This window comes from Aquarana catesbeiana, linkage group LG11 (assembly GCF_042186555.1).
Source record: "Aquarana catesbeiana isolate 2022-GZ linkage group LG11, ASM4218655v1, whole genome shotgun sequence".
NCBI classification, from domain to species: Eukaryota; Metazoa; Chordata; class Amphibia; order Anura; family Ranidae; genus Aquarana; species Aquarana catesbeiana.
The window spans coordinates 228899170-228912687 of NC_133334.1; the positions used below are offsets into that span (position 1 = coordinate 228899170).

The window sequence follows — 13518 nt, forward strand, 5'->3', positions numbered from 1 at the left end:
GAGGTGTTTTTCAGGTGTTTTAGCGCTAGAAATAGCCTCTAAATAACACCTGAAAAACGCCTCCCATTCATTTCACTGTGGCTTTTCACACTGAGGCGGTGCACTTGCAGGACATAAGTCCTGCAAGCAGCATTATTTTTGGGGCGGTTTGGGAGCGCTGCATTGAAAAGCGCTTCAGAAGCAACACGGGGACTTTTAACCCCTTCTTCGGACGAAAAGCGATGTAAAAACAAGCGGCGCTTTAGCACTAAAGGCCGGGTGCTGCAGTGTGAAAGAAGTCTGAGGCCTAACATGTCAAGACAGTGCAAACATTCCCCAATTGACCCCTTTTTGGAAGGTAGACAGTCCAGGTTATTTAGTAAGAGGCATGACAAGTTCTTTGAAGTTGTAATTTTTTCCCACAATTTTTTGGAAAATGAAGAAATTATTATTATTATTTTTTCTCACACACAGCATATGCATACTTTTAACTACACCCCAAAACACATTCTGCTACTCCTCCTGAGTATGGCGATACCACATGTGTAATGTCGCTTTTTCACAGCCTGGCCACATAGAGAAGCACAACATCCAAATAGCACCTTCAGCCATTATCCACTTTAAGACCAGGCCTTCTTCTGACACTTTTTGTTAAAGTAAGTAAAAATCAGTATTTTTTGCTAGAAAAAGACTTAGAACCCCCAAACAGTATATATTTTTGTAGCAGAGGCCCTAGAGAATAAAATGGTGGGTTTTGAAAATTTTTATTTCAAACGGTATTTGCACATCAGTTTTTCTAACGCAATTTTACACACTAACGGATAAATATATTTTAATGAATTTCAATGCAGACAGAGACAATATAATACCTAAATTTTCTGTATAATATAAAATATGGTGTTGTGCCGGGTAAATAGATACCAAACATATCATATATCATATTTAAAATTGCACACGCTTGTGAAATGGCGCCAAACTTCGGTATTTGAAAATCTCCATAGGAGACGCTTTATAAGCTTTTATTGGCTACAAGTTTAGAGTTACACGGGAGGTCTGGTGCTAGAAATATTGCTCTTGTTCTGACATTTTACGTATGCGTACGGGACCAACGTGTGCGTTCGCCTTTCCATGCAAGCACAGGCCTTTCCATGCAAGCAAATGTTTTATTTATTTATTGGTTGGATACTGGTACACTGGCAGATGTTGATCGGCTCCGACACTGACAGATTTTAATGTTACAACGGTACAATATTGCACATGTTTTGTGCACTGGTACAGATGTGATGGGGGACTGGCAGATATTTTGTGCACTGGTACAGATGTGATGGGAACAGTCAGATATTTTGTGCACTGGTACAGATGTTTTATGGGGGCACTGTGACAGATGTGTATAGGGACAGGCACAGTGGTGCTTGGTGTACTGTTTGTGGATCTGTGACAGCTGTCTGTGTAAAATCAGACTGCAGATTCCCCCGCTCCCCCCCCCCCCCCCCCCCCCGCACTGAGCTCTCACTGAGCGCAGCAGGGAGAACTGTCACTGGGACAAGCATCTCTGCTTACATTATCAAGGCTGTGATTGGACACAGCTGTCACTTGATCAGGAGGGCCAATCACAGCGCCCATATCCCGATCCTGTCTTGGCTGTGTCCTGTCATCGCAGGATCGCGCCGCGCCGCAGCGCAGCCTGCGGGTACTTGTTGTGAGGACGTTCCCGAGCATCCATTTAGAACGAGGAAAGGCCCACCTGACCGTTTATGTACAGTGGCTGGGTGGGAGGAGGTTAAAATAGTACATTTTAAACAATTGATATGTTTTCTATTGTGAATAAAATATGGGTTGACTAGATTTACAAATCATTGCATTCTGTTTGTATGTAGACTTTACAAAGCATCCCACCTTTTTTGTAATTGGGGTTGTAGAAAGCAAAATATGGTGCAAAGTAAAGAGGAAAGCAGACATTGGCTGTTGGAGAATATTATTTGTTTCAGGCACTGATATAGCATTGTCAATTTATGCAGCACTTTACATATATATTGTACACTCACATCAGTACCTGCCCTCAAGGAGCTTACAATCTAAGGTTCCTAACTCACATTCATACACATACTAGGGCCAATTTAGACAGGATCAAATTAACCTATCAGCATGTCTTTGGAGTGTGGAAGGAAACCAGAGTACCCTGGGGAAACCCACACAGGCACATGCAAACGTCAGGCAGGTAGTGCTGTGGTTTTGAATCAATAACCCTAATGCTGCTAGGCAGAAGTGCTAACCACTTAGCCACTGTGCTGTCCTAGTGTTTTTTTTTTAATAGGGTGGTTTTATAAGAGAACTCAATAAAAAAGTTCAATAATAAAAAAAAAAAAAAAAAATATTTTAAGTCAAGGAAGAATTTCCCCACTTCATAGAAACCAATCAAATCTTAACCCCTACTGGAAGGTGACAATTGAAGGATGAAGGTTTAAATGAAACTGAATATGAGTTTCCTGAGGTACAGTAACTCTTCTCTCAGTTCTTTTAGTTCTGTTATAATTTATAAGACCTATACAGGTAGTAGTTTTTTAAATATGATAAATGAGTAGGCTTACCCTTAAAAATGTTATGGTTTATACTTATGAATCATAAGTCTAAGGGCCAGTTCACACCATAGAGACGCAGTCCGGATGCGTTCCAGATGCGTTTCTGCAAGCACGTTTTTGATGCGTTCCAGTGCGTCTTTTGTGCATTTTTGATGCAGTCCAGTGCATTTTTCTGAACCTTAAATAAGGACATGTGTGTTCCAGTGCGTTTTTGGTGTGTTTAGCTGTGTTTCAGTGTGTTTTTGATGCTTTTTACAGCGTTCCAGTACAGTCCAGTGCAGGAAAAATGCAGCATGTTCTATTTTTTTTTGGAACTGGAACGCACTGGAACGGCAAGCACTGGTGTAAACTATGCCATTAAAAACCATATAACCTACTTTCCATGTGTTTTTGATGCAGAAAAAAACACACTGGACTGCATGTGGTGTGAACTGACCCTAAAGTCAAATGTGAGAGGTCCCTTGCTTTCTGAAAGATATAACCATGTTCACTGCGTAGATAAACATAACACCATCCAGTAAAGAGCCCTGCAGATTTTTTTACATTTCTGTTAAAGCTGAAGTCCAGATTAGGCAAATGTTGACTAAAGAACACGAGGTAACTCCTTAATGCTACATCTTTGGTGTGCTTTCTGAAACCGCATCAAAACTGCTGGACGAAACGAACTTGCCAACACACGATCACGCCAAAGTCCGACTGATTCGCGATGACGTACGACCGGACTAGAATAAGGAAGTTCATAGCCAGTAGCCAATAGCTGCTCTTGCGTCATTGTTTGTCTGTCGGACTAGCATACTGTCGAACGGATTTTTCGACCGGACTCAAGTCCGTCGGAAAGATTTGAAACATGTTCTATTTGTAAAGTCCGTCTGATTTTTCAACAGCAAAGGTCCAATGAAGCCCACACACAATCGAATTGTCCGGCGGATTCGTTCCGTCGGACCTTTGCTGTTGAAAAGTCCGGTCGTGTGTACACGACATTAAAAACTTCCTATCTTTGAAAAAGTCTGGTGCACGGAAAAAGCGTTTCTCTTTCTCTACAGCAGTCCATTGGCTGAACGAGGTGACAACATCATAACATTTTTCACCACCTGGCTTTTTCCCTTTTTACCACTTCTTTACCGCCATAGTCTCACTACTCTAGATGCAATGTAATGCCTTGTTCATTTACTTTGTGTTATCGCAAGGGGCTTTGTTCCCTCTCGTACCAATGCCTGTTTCTGTCTCTTTTGATGAAAATTTTCTGTAACTTTTTATTCTTTAAGGAAAAGGAAACTCAAGCACATGTTTGTTCAGTACTTATATGTACTGTATCTGTATCCATTTTAGCTCATTTTCAACAAACTCCTTTTGCTGAGAATAAGATCTAAAAAGTGATGTCTATTGGGAGTAGAGCACATTAATTAGAAAAGATGTGCTAAACATTATCTTTATTCCCCAATGCATCATTTCTTGTTTTGTTTTTTTTTCCCCACATCTTTAAAACAGCCTTGTGCACCCCACAGAAAAAAAACAGTTGAGTCTCTTCCCAAGTTCTAACCTGCAGATGGAAATTCTATCAGTCAGTCACAGCAGCAAGTGAGTAGATAGGGCCCATCTATTATATCGCACATTCACTATGTATTGAGAATAATGGAGCCATTAGCCAATGACCTTAAATGTATATATTATAAATAATGGATATGCACGCATACTTAAAGCCTGGTAACAAAGCAGATTCATTTTGTAATGGTTGCTCTTTAACCACTTCAATACTGGGCACTTTCACCCCCTTCCTTCCCAGGCCAATTTTCAGCTTTCAGCGCTCTTGCACTTTCAATAAGAATTGCGCGGTCATGCAACTTTGTACCCAAATGAAATTATTATCATTTTGTTCACACAAATAGAGCTTTTTTTGGTGGTATTAATTCACAAATCAGTTTTTTATTTTTTGCAAAATAAGCGAAACAAAGAGCAGAAATTTTGAAAAAAAAAATATTTTCTACTTTCTGTTTTAGAAGAAATCCAAAAAAAATCTAATTTTGTCATAAATTTAGGCCAAAATGTATTCTGCTACATATCTTTGGTAAAAAAAAAAACACGAGCGCATCGGGATCGTGCCGCTGCGTGGGTACGCACGCACGCCGGATTCCCCTCCTTTTGAGGGATGTTCCTGAATATGTGCAGTGGCCGGGTGGGAAGTGGTTAACATAGGAGCCTTTATACCACCTGTGCTTTAAGACCCGGCTCACACTATAATACACATGTGAATTGGACAGGAATGCAGTGAGGTTCATTTTGATTGGGCTCAAATCACACCGCATTTTACCAGAGAAGTGTAGTCACCTTTTTTGGAGCCGCACTACAACCACATCTTGTGGTCTTTTTGTACCATGCTATCCGGTGCAGGCAAACTGCACTGCGCTTGCGATGCTTATGGGGTGCCGTTAACTTTGTATTAACACCCAAAGTGGATCGCAAACACAGTGCGATTGCGCAGGGATTGCTATGTTTCCCACTTCACGTATACGTGATCCTAGGCTAAAGCTCCACGTTTTAGTGAAGTTTAAATAGTTTGTGCCTGTTGTGTGCGCAATACAAACTCTATGTAGCTATACAGTATACAGCGCTGTGTTCTGGCAGCAGGGTAAAAACTTCTCATCCTGCTCCTGGAACAAAACCGAGCCCAGCTGAGTGCTACTCAGCCATTCATAGAGAGCGTTGTATTCTGTGAATGAATATAAAGCATCCTCTGAATGGCTGAGTTGAAGATTGTGATGTTACACCCCCCCCCTCCACCTCAGCCAATCAGAGAAAGTGTTTCATTCATAGAATACAAATCTCTGTGTGAATGGAGCAGCAAGTCTGAAAAGGAGGGTTGCACACTGTTGCTGTCATCCACAAGAAACTTTATTGGAGACCGCACAGGCAGAACATGGTTCTGCAATAGGGTTCTGTCTGAGCAGTGTCCAATAAAGTTTCTTTTGGATGATAGCAGCGGTGTGTGACCCTCGTTTTCAAGCACCCCCCCCCCGCATCAGATGTCAAGAGCCCCCCCCCATCCTCCTTTACATCACAGTGCACCCCCCTTACCTTGTGCTGTGCAGGGTCTGGAGAAAAACTAGAGGAGGGCGGGAGGGCTAAAGTCAACTGCTGGAGTCTGCTGAATGCTGAGACCAGGAGAGGTGGAGAAGAGGGGGTGCTGCAGCTGCACAGAGAAGCGCAGGATCTGTAGGAGGAGTTCAGGTCTCTCTCTGCTGCCGACTTCTGAGACAGGGGGTTTCAAAGATGAGCTTCCCTGCAGTTTCAAGAAGAAGCGCAGGATCCGGCAGAGGAGTTCTGTCCTCCTCTCTGCTGCAGATTGCTGAGATAAGGTATGGGGTAGAGACGAGGGGGGTGTTGCAGTAGTAGTATAGGAGAGGTGTGCGAAAAACACATAAAATGGCGTGGCAGGACAGATTCGGCCCGTGGGCCTTGTGTTTGACACATGTGCTGTAGTGAATACAATTCAAATATAGCCCCAGTCTTTTACAGTAACATACAGGGTGACCCTGCCTTACCTGCCCATGATGCTAGACTTTATACGAAATACTGTACAAGCTTTGCCCATCTCGGAGGACATATCCCCAAAAGGGTCTTCAGGGACTGGGTAGAAAAGGGATGCACCTTGCAGCTGACCGCACGTGTGTGTCAAGTACACGGTCCCTTGATGCTGTGGTTACTCCTGCTGATCCTTAAAGTGTAACTTCACTTTTGTTGAGAAAAAATATTCCCTCTGGGTGATCAATGTGCATTGCAGGGATTTTAAAAGAGAAGCTCCAGGCACCATCAGAAAAAATTAAAAGTCAGCAGCTACAAATACTGTTGCTGCTGATTTTTAATATTAGGACACTTACCTGTCCACAAATTCAGCAGTGTCTTCACCGGAGCTAATTTTTCAATCGGCTCTCGGGTGCTGCCGTTGCCATTTTGTTAAGGGAAACTGGCAGTGAAGCCTTGCGGCTCCACAGCCGATTCCATGCAAAAGCATGCTGTACTTTCTGAATGGCTCGGCAGCAGGGGAAGGAGGAGGGAAGCCGAACTTCTGGATGACTTTGCCACGGCGAAGTCACTCGAAAGTGGGAGTGGGTACCTGTTAAAACCAGGTAACCCCCCGAAAGGTGCCAAATGTGGCAGTGGAGGGAGGAGACGAATAAGCAGAGCTTCCCCATTTGGGTGGAGCTCCGCTTTGACAAACTTTGTTGAGAGAAAAACATTCCTCTCTGGGTGATCTATGTACATTGCAAGGATTTTAACAAACTTCATTGCAGATTCCTACCTTTTGTTATTCTGAAGATATCAGGTTGTTACTCTGTGCCCCTGTGCTGAGTGAGTCTAAAGGGAGTGTTTTCATAATTATCAATCAGCTGCTACAGCTGTAGAGCTCTATCGAGGAAAACTGTAGGGTCTGCATCCCTTTAAACATGATTTCCCATTGGGAGTATCTCACCAAAAATTTTGTTGTAGGGGATGCCAAAAATCTGACTTGTATCTTAGTGCAGACTTAGTGTGAGCCAATCACACAAGCAGCAAATGATGTTTCTGGGGGGCGTTCTGTATATATTATGTGTACAGTAGCCATATTGCATTGCGTTTTACAGAAAATTACAGCGGCTGCAGATTGAAAAGGAAAGGTCATTTTTAATAACATTCAATCACAATATGACTTGTGTCACAAATTGTATACACTATATTATTTTTTTTTTATTTGCTATTTTTTTGCCATGAAAGTGGAGTTACCCTTTAAGGCTAGGTTCCCATCTATGTGTGTTGCGATTTATATGTTTTTCCGGCACGTTTTGCAGTGCATTTTGTGTTTTTGAATGCGTAGTTTTGATATGTTTTTAATTCGCTTTTTTATGAATTTTGCATTTTTTGAGACGTTTGTTGTTAGGGGGAGGTGTTAGTTTTCATGCAGGTGAAAAATGCAAAATACATCAGAAACGCAACACTTGCGTTTTTTATGCAGTTTCATTGGTGTCTATGGAAGTAAAAACGCAAACTGCTGCGAGTAAGAAAATCCCTGACCCTTTTCAAAACACGCAGGGGCTGAAAATGCACAGATGTGAGCAGGCCCTATAGGAAATCATATTAAATAGACTGTAGAGCGTTTCTGCAAACCGCAAAATGCTTAGATGTGAACCTAGCCTAAGGTAATATTGTATCAATGTAAAGGTCAGTGGAAGGAACCACAGCGACCAGTAGGGGATCGTGTATCTGGCACACCTGAAAGCGTCATATACAGGCAATGGTGGAAGCTCTGGAAAATAGCAAAGGCTAGACACACCATATGCTGGAGAGGTATTAAAGGATTTTTGACACGGTACCTTTAGTTCTTTTATGTAAATGTATGTATTAGCAACTGGGTTGATTCAAAATATAACATGTAACGCAGAAATTTATGGAAAAGGAGCTGAAGATTCAGCCTGTCCAAAATAATGAACATATAAAGGAGAGTAAGAAGTTAAGATATGTGTCTCTCTGTCCTCCGGATTCAGGCATGACTCACAACAATCCATCTGAATTCAGCTCAACAAGTCCTTTCCTTTTGTGTATTTATAATTGCTTTTTATGCATTGTATGGGTCATACGTACTGCCTTTCAACACAATGATTTCATTTTCTCATTAATTTGGAAACGTTTAATACACTACACTGCAGAAATAGAACAAGAAACATTAAAATGCAAATGTCTTCTTTGCAAAAGTCCTGCCATCTTGCCAAGGCTCAAATAATGTTATTACATTTCAAGTACATCCCCTAGTGTTTATTTGGTTCCACCATGCTGGCCACAAGGGTCACTCGACAATCAGCTGCCTAATCCTTCAGAATAGGATGTGCAATTATGTAACATTTTCTATCTTTCACTCCTCTTCTAGTTATCCTCTGTCATCCTTCCAAACCATTTAAGGCTTGTTCACACCAGCCCACACAGTCCCAACCCACAGACAAGACAATTTGCCTTACATCCTATTGCACTTTAATGCATCGCAAAGCGCTATAATACAATAGAGACTTTCTGAAAGCTGATGCAAGGTGTGTCCTCCATCACACACGATGTTATTGCCTTCAACAAGACACAACATGCAGAGATACAGAGGGAAATTGTACCAGTATTAGATTGTTTGTATTCTCATCAACAGATTTGAAGAGGCTTCCTCTGTACACACTGATAGTACAGTGTTTCCCCGAAAATAAGACCTACCCCGAAAATAAGACCTAGCATTATTTTCCAGGAGGGCTGCAATATAAGCCCTACCCCAAAAATAAACCCTAGTTTAAAATGCTTGTAAAATCCTATAATCCACTCTATTACAGTAGTATATAATGTACAATGTGTGTTTCTGTAATATAATTACGGGGAGGAGAGCTCCAGCGGGTCACAGAAGCGCAGAGCGGTGTTATAACAAGGATATTTGGAACAATTATATTGCAGAAACATACACATTGTTCATTATATACTACTGTAATAGAGTGGATTATAGGATTTCACAAGCATTTTAACACAGTTCACACTGGGGATTCCTGTCAGGCAGGGAAAGAGAGGGGGAGAGAAGACAACACATTACATGGTAAGACCTACCCTGAAAATAAGACTAATGCCCCGTACACACGGTCGGATTTTCCGATGGAAAATGTCCGATCGGAGCGCGTTGTCGGAAATTCCGACCGTGTGTGGGCTCCATCAGACATTTTCCATCGGATTTTCCGACACACAAAGTTGGAGAGCAGGAGATAAAATTTTCCGACAACAAAATCCGTTGTCGGAAATTCCGATCGTGTGTACACAAATCCGACGGACAAAGTGCCACGCATGCTCAGAATAAATAAAGAGATGAAAGCTATTGGCCACTGCCCCGTTTATAGTTCCGACGTACATGTTCTACGTCACCGCGTTTAAAACGATCGGATTTTCCAACAACTTTGTGTGACCGTGTGTATGCAAGACAAGTTTGAGCCAAAATCCGTCGGAAAAAATCCTAGGATTTTGTTGTCGGAATGTCCGAACAAAGTCCGACCGTGTGTACGCCCTATTACTGTGTCTTTTGTTGCCAAAATTAATATAAGACCCGGGCTTATTTTCGGGGAAACACGGTATGTGCTAGCAAAGTATGGTCTACTGGACCTATTTCCTATGAGAAGTGATAAATATACACCACTTCGGCATAATGCTGGATGTTAGGAAGCAATGAATTACCAGTGAGACAACATGACCTCAAATTCGATCAAACAATGAAAGAGGTGACAGTCTAGCATCTCTATTCCCAATCATCCTGCTTTCCACTAATCTCATCTAAATGTTAGTAAAAATGATAATAGTAGTGCAGCTCAAGAAGGAGCCTAGATTGTGTTTGACAGAGGTGGAAAACTGAGTAGCTACCAGTTGTCTAATGGCTGGTAGGGCCGAATAATGTCTGGTATCGGCTGGTTCAACAGAAACCAGCCAATGATCAGTCAGTGTGTACAGCAACCTGTCCGGCTTCTGTCAAACGGGCATGATAGAAAACCAGCACCTGATCGGCATCTGATCACCGGTGTGTTCTTGCGGGGGAGCAGTCCCCCCGTCAGCATACAATAGCTTGCCTTGCTGTACTAACTATGCAAAGTTAGTATAGCGAGCTCCTCCCAAGATTCTCCTTTTTTTTTTTCGTTCAGCTCACTGGGTTGAATGAAAAAAAATAAAATAAATAATAGAGTGTACCAAGCCTAAGGCTCAATCACATGGGACTTTTAGTCACAGCTGCAACATGAATCTATTTTATTACTGGGTCTGGATTCACAGGTAGACGTGAAAAGATGCAACCGTTCAACCTGTACAAAGCAATGACAGGCTGACAGCAGGAAAGACAAAATCAGAGGAAATTCCCAGCTCAACTCATCGACTTGACTGCTTACCAAATTAATCTGTCCAACAGTCTGCGCTAAAAACCGGGGTTTAGTTAGCACACATTTGCAAACACATGCGTAAGCTGCAAGGCCTCTTCATGGCACCCTGTATCGCTTGCAGTCCTTAGCTCTGGTTCACACTGAGCTGCGGGAATGAAGCCGTGCGATTTCACTCCCGTATGTCAGTCCCGATTTCGGCAGCAATTTCACAGACATCTGTGCGGGTTTGAAATCGCAAAAAGTAGTACAGAAACGACTTTTTGAAATCGGTGCGGCGCCGCAAATGCAGCGTCGCACCGAATAGGATGGTGCCATTACCATTTTGATGTTTCAAATCACATGTTAAAACGCACCAATGTGAACCAGGGCTAACACTACCTAATTTTTTGAGGGTCTCCACAGTGGAAGCACAAGCATTCTATTGGATAGATAAGGGGCAGGTGGGCCTGGGGGTAGCCCAGTCCTCCTTAAAGGCACAGGGGCACATTGGACACCCAGCATATAGAACAATGTCAGCAAAGGTGCCCAGTGTGTCCCCTGACCAAATTTACACCAGTAACAAAGAGATGGCCCCTGCCCCCACCTATAACTGGCCTTCCCAGCAAGGAGCATATGGAAGGGCAAACCCATGAAAGACAAAACCATAGGAGATTCCCAGCCGACAGTCTGACAGTAGATACTGCTGTCCATGGGTATTCGGATGTAATTGCACATGGACTGATTATCTGTAGTTAGGGACAGATGATCGCCCTTGGATGCAGGCTATTTCTAAATGAAAAAACAAAACTGTTTTTGAACGCTATTGAATGTCATTCTTGCACTTTTCCTATATTTCCAAGGGTTTTCCCTCCCTTTCTGTTCCACACACACACAGGGAGTAAAGAAATATGTCTAAAATGAGAGGAAATCCCCTCTTAGACAGCCATCCCCATTGGATGATTTCTCATTTCCTGCATTGGTGGCAACCATGAAATTCTGGGAGAAGGACAGATTGAGCCCCTTGCACTGGAAAAGAACTGCCGGCTGCAGCCGGTGCCATACGAAAGAACTGCACACGACTCACAGAGCCTCACTCCTCTCCCTAGCAGCCGCCAAAATCGCTATATAAGTACCTGTAATAAATAAAATAAATAATCTCTCAAGTAAGCTGTCCTGGAAAATGAGGGAGGAAATTCGAGATTTCTCATCACATTTATTTCCAATGAAAGTGGTCACTTTTCCCAAAGAAAGGTAAGCAAATGGCAAACAAGATAGCCAAACAAAATGCACAGAGACTATGAAAAATGTATTTATTCATAAAGTGTCAACAGCCCAAGCGAACTTATTTTAGAGGGTATAAAGAATTGTGTTGCCGTCTGTGCCAAAAGGAAGTGAGGCAAAATATCCTCCAATGGGTTCTATTCTTTTCCCACTCTGTCTGAAACCGAAAAAAAATTTGCCCGGAGCTAGACTTTAACAAAGTAAAACATAATAGAGATCACATAACAACAGTTTTGAAAAATACATGTTTGTGCTGCTTCACCTGGATTACCTGCATTTGCAAATTGCATTTATTGTACTGTATAAAGGAGCAACTGCCAACATTTTATATACTGCCATCTTGCAGTGCTGATCAGCCGGTATTGAAGTAGATCTCCAGCCTTTGTTTCAGCCTTGTTCCTCTAATGTAATGCAATTATGACCAAAGGAACCCAGGGAACACACCTCGACCTGGATTTCCTGTTTTTTGTATACAACACCTCTGTTTGGAATCTTGTAAGTTTGCCTTTTTTTTGCGCAATAAACAAGAGTTATACAGAGTTACGCTATGGGCTTTATTATTGTCTTTTCATGAACACATTGGGTGAAGGAGACTTAGAAAGCTGCCGTAAGGACCCCATTTACAGTCATTTGTTACTGTGGAGGCTAGTTACCCTTTGATGAGTCATCTGGTGAGTGCAGCACAAGAGGGGGACATGAGTGTAACACGAAGATACTGCCTGATTGCATGCACTTCCTTTGCAGCACCTATTTCACTTTAATTTATCACTGGATTAATATTTCTGTTATGAGCTTATAGACTTTTATTTGAATGAATGGACTTTTTATAAGGTTATCATGTTTACTCATTTATCACTTTAATACTTTGATTGTTTTAGTATTGCACACCAGCACTTTATTTTATGGTTTATTTACATGTGCATTTGCACTTGCATTTAGCACTTTTTGTATTGTTACCTGTGTAGGTTGCTTATGCCTTTTGTAACTTTAGCTCTCTGCCCTGTTTTTTTTTTTGACAGTTCAGACAAGTTTTATCATTTCTGCACTTTGAACAGATGTAGCGAAAAGAGGACTGCAGATAAACAGGCACAACTTATGTAGGAGTATTTGTTTTATCTCTGTGTATCACCTGAGGCCAATCACTTTACTCAGTAAAAGGAAGGGTTTACAACCACTTTAAACATAGTCTGTCACTTGTAAAGAAAGATGGCACGCAATGGGGTTAATTTACTAAAACTGGAGCACTCATAATCTGGTGCAGCTGAGCATGGTAACTGTATCAGCTTCTAACTTCAAGCTTGTTCAAATAAAGTGTTACTAAACCCAGGACCCTGCTTTCACTATATCTGGTCTCCCACAGCACGCAGAACATGGTAATGCAATTATTTTAGTAAATATAAACTGCTAAATACCTTTTCTCCTCAGCAGTATATAGCAGTCTTGTGACTTCTATCAGTGTCTGGTTAAAATGGTGTTCCACCCAAAAAATAAAAAATACATGAAAATTCCTAAAAAAAAATAAAAAAAAACATTTGGAATTTTTTTTTAACTCACCTCTAAATGCCTGTTGCTAGGGGGTCCCTCGTAGTCTGCCTCTTTCAGTGCCTGGGCTGGTGACATCACTTCCCCCTCGGCACAGGAAGGACTCGGCTCTGCTCCCTCCCTCTTGTCAATCACCTGGGACCCATTACAGGTCCCAGGTGACTGAGTGGCCAATGCCGGTGCCGCCGAACGGAGGGGGAGGCGAGCGGGGCTTCGATCCCCCGCATCGCTGGACCCTGGGACAGGTAAGTGTC

General features: G+C 42.2%; 1 protein-coding gene across 2 annotated transcripts in view; it reads right to left on the reverse strand.

Annotated features, from left to right (window-relative positions):
• Positions 1-13518, reverse strand: part of LOC141111649 (uncharacterized) — a 674371-nt gene that overhangs the window by 631084 nt on the left and 29769 nt on the right. The gene's annotated exons all lie outside the window — the stretch shown is intronic.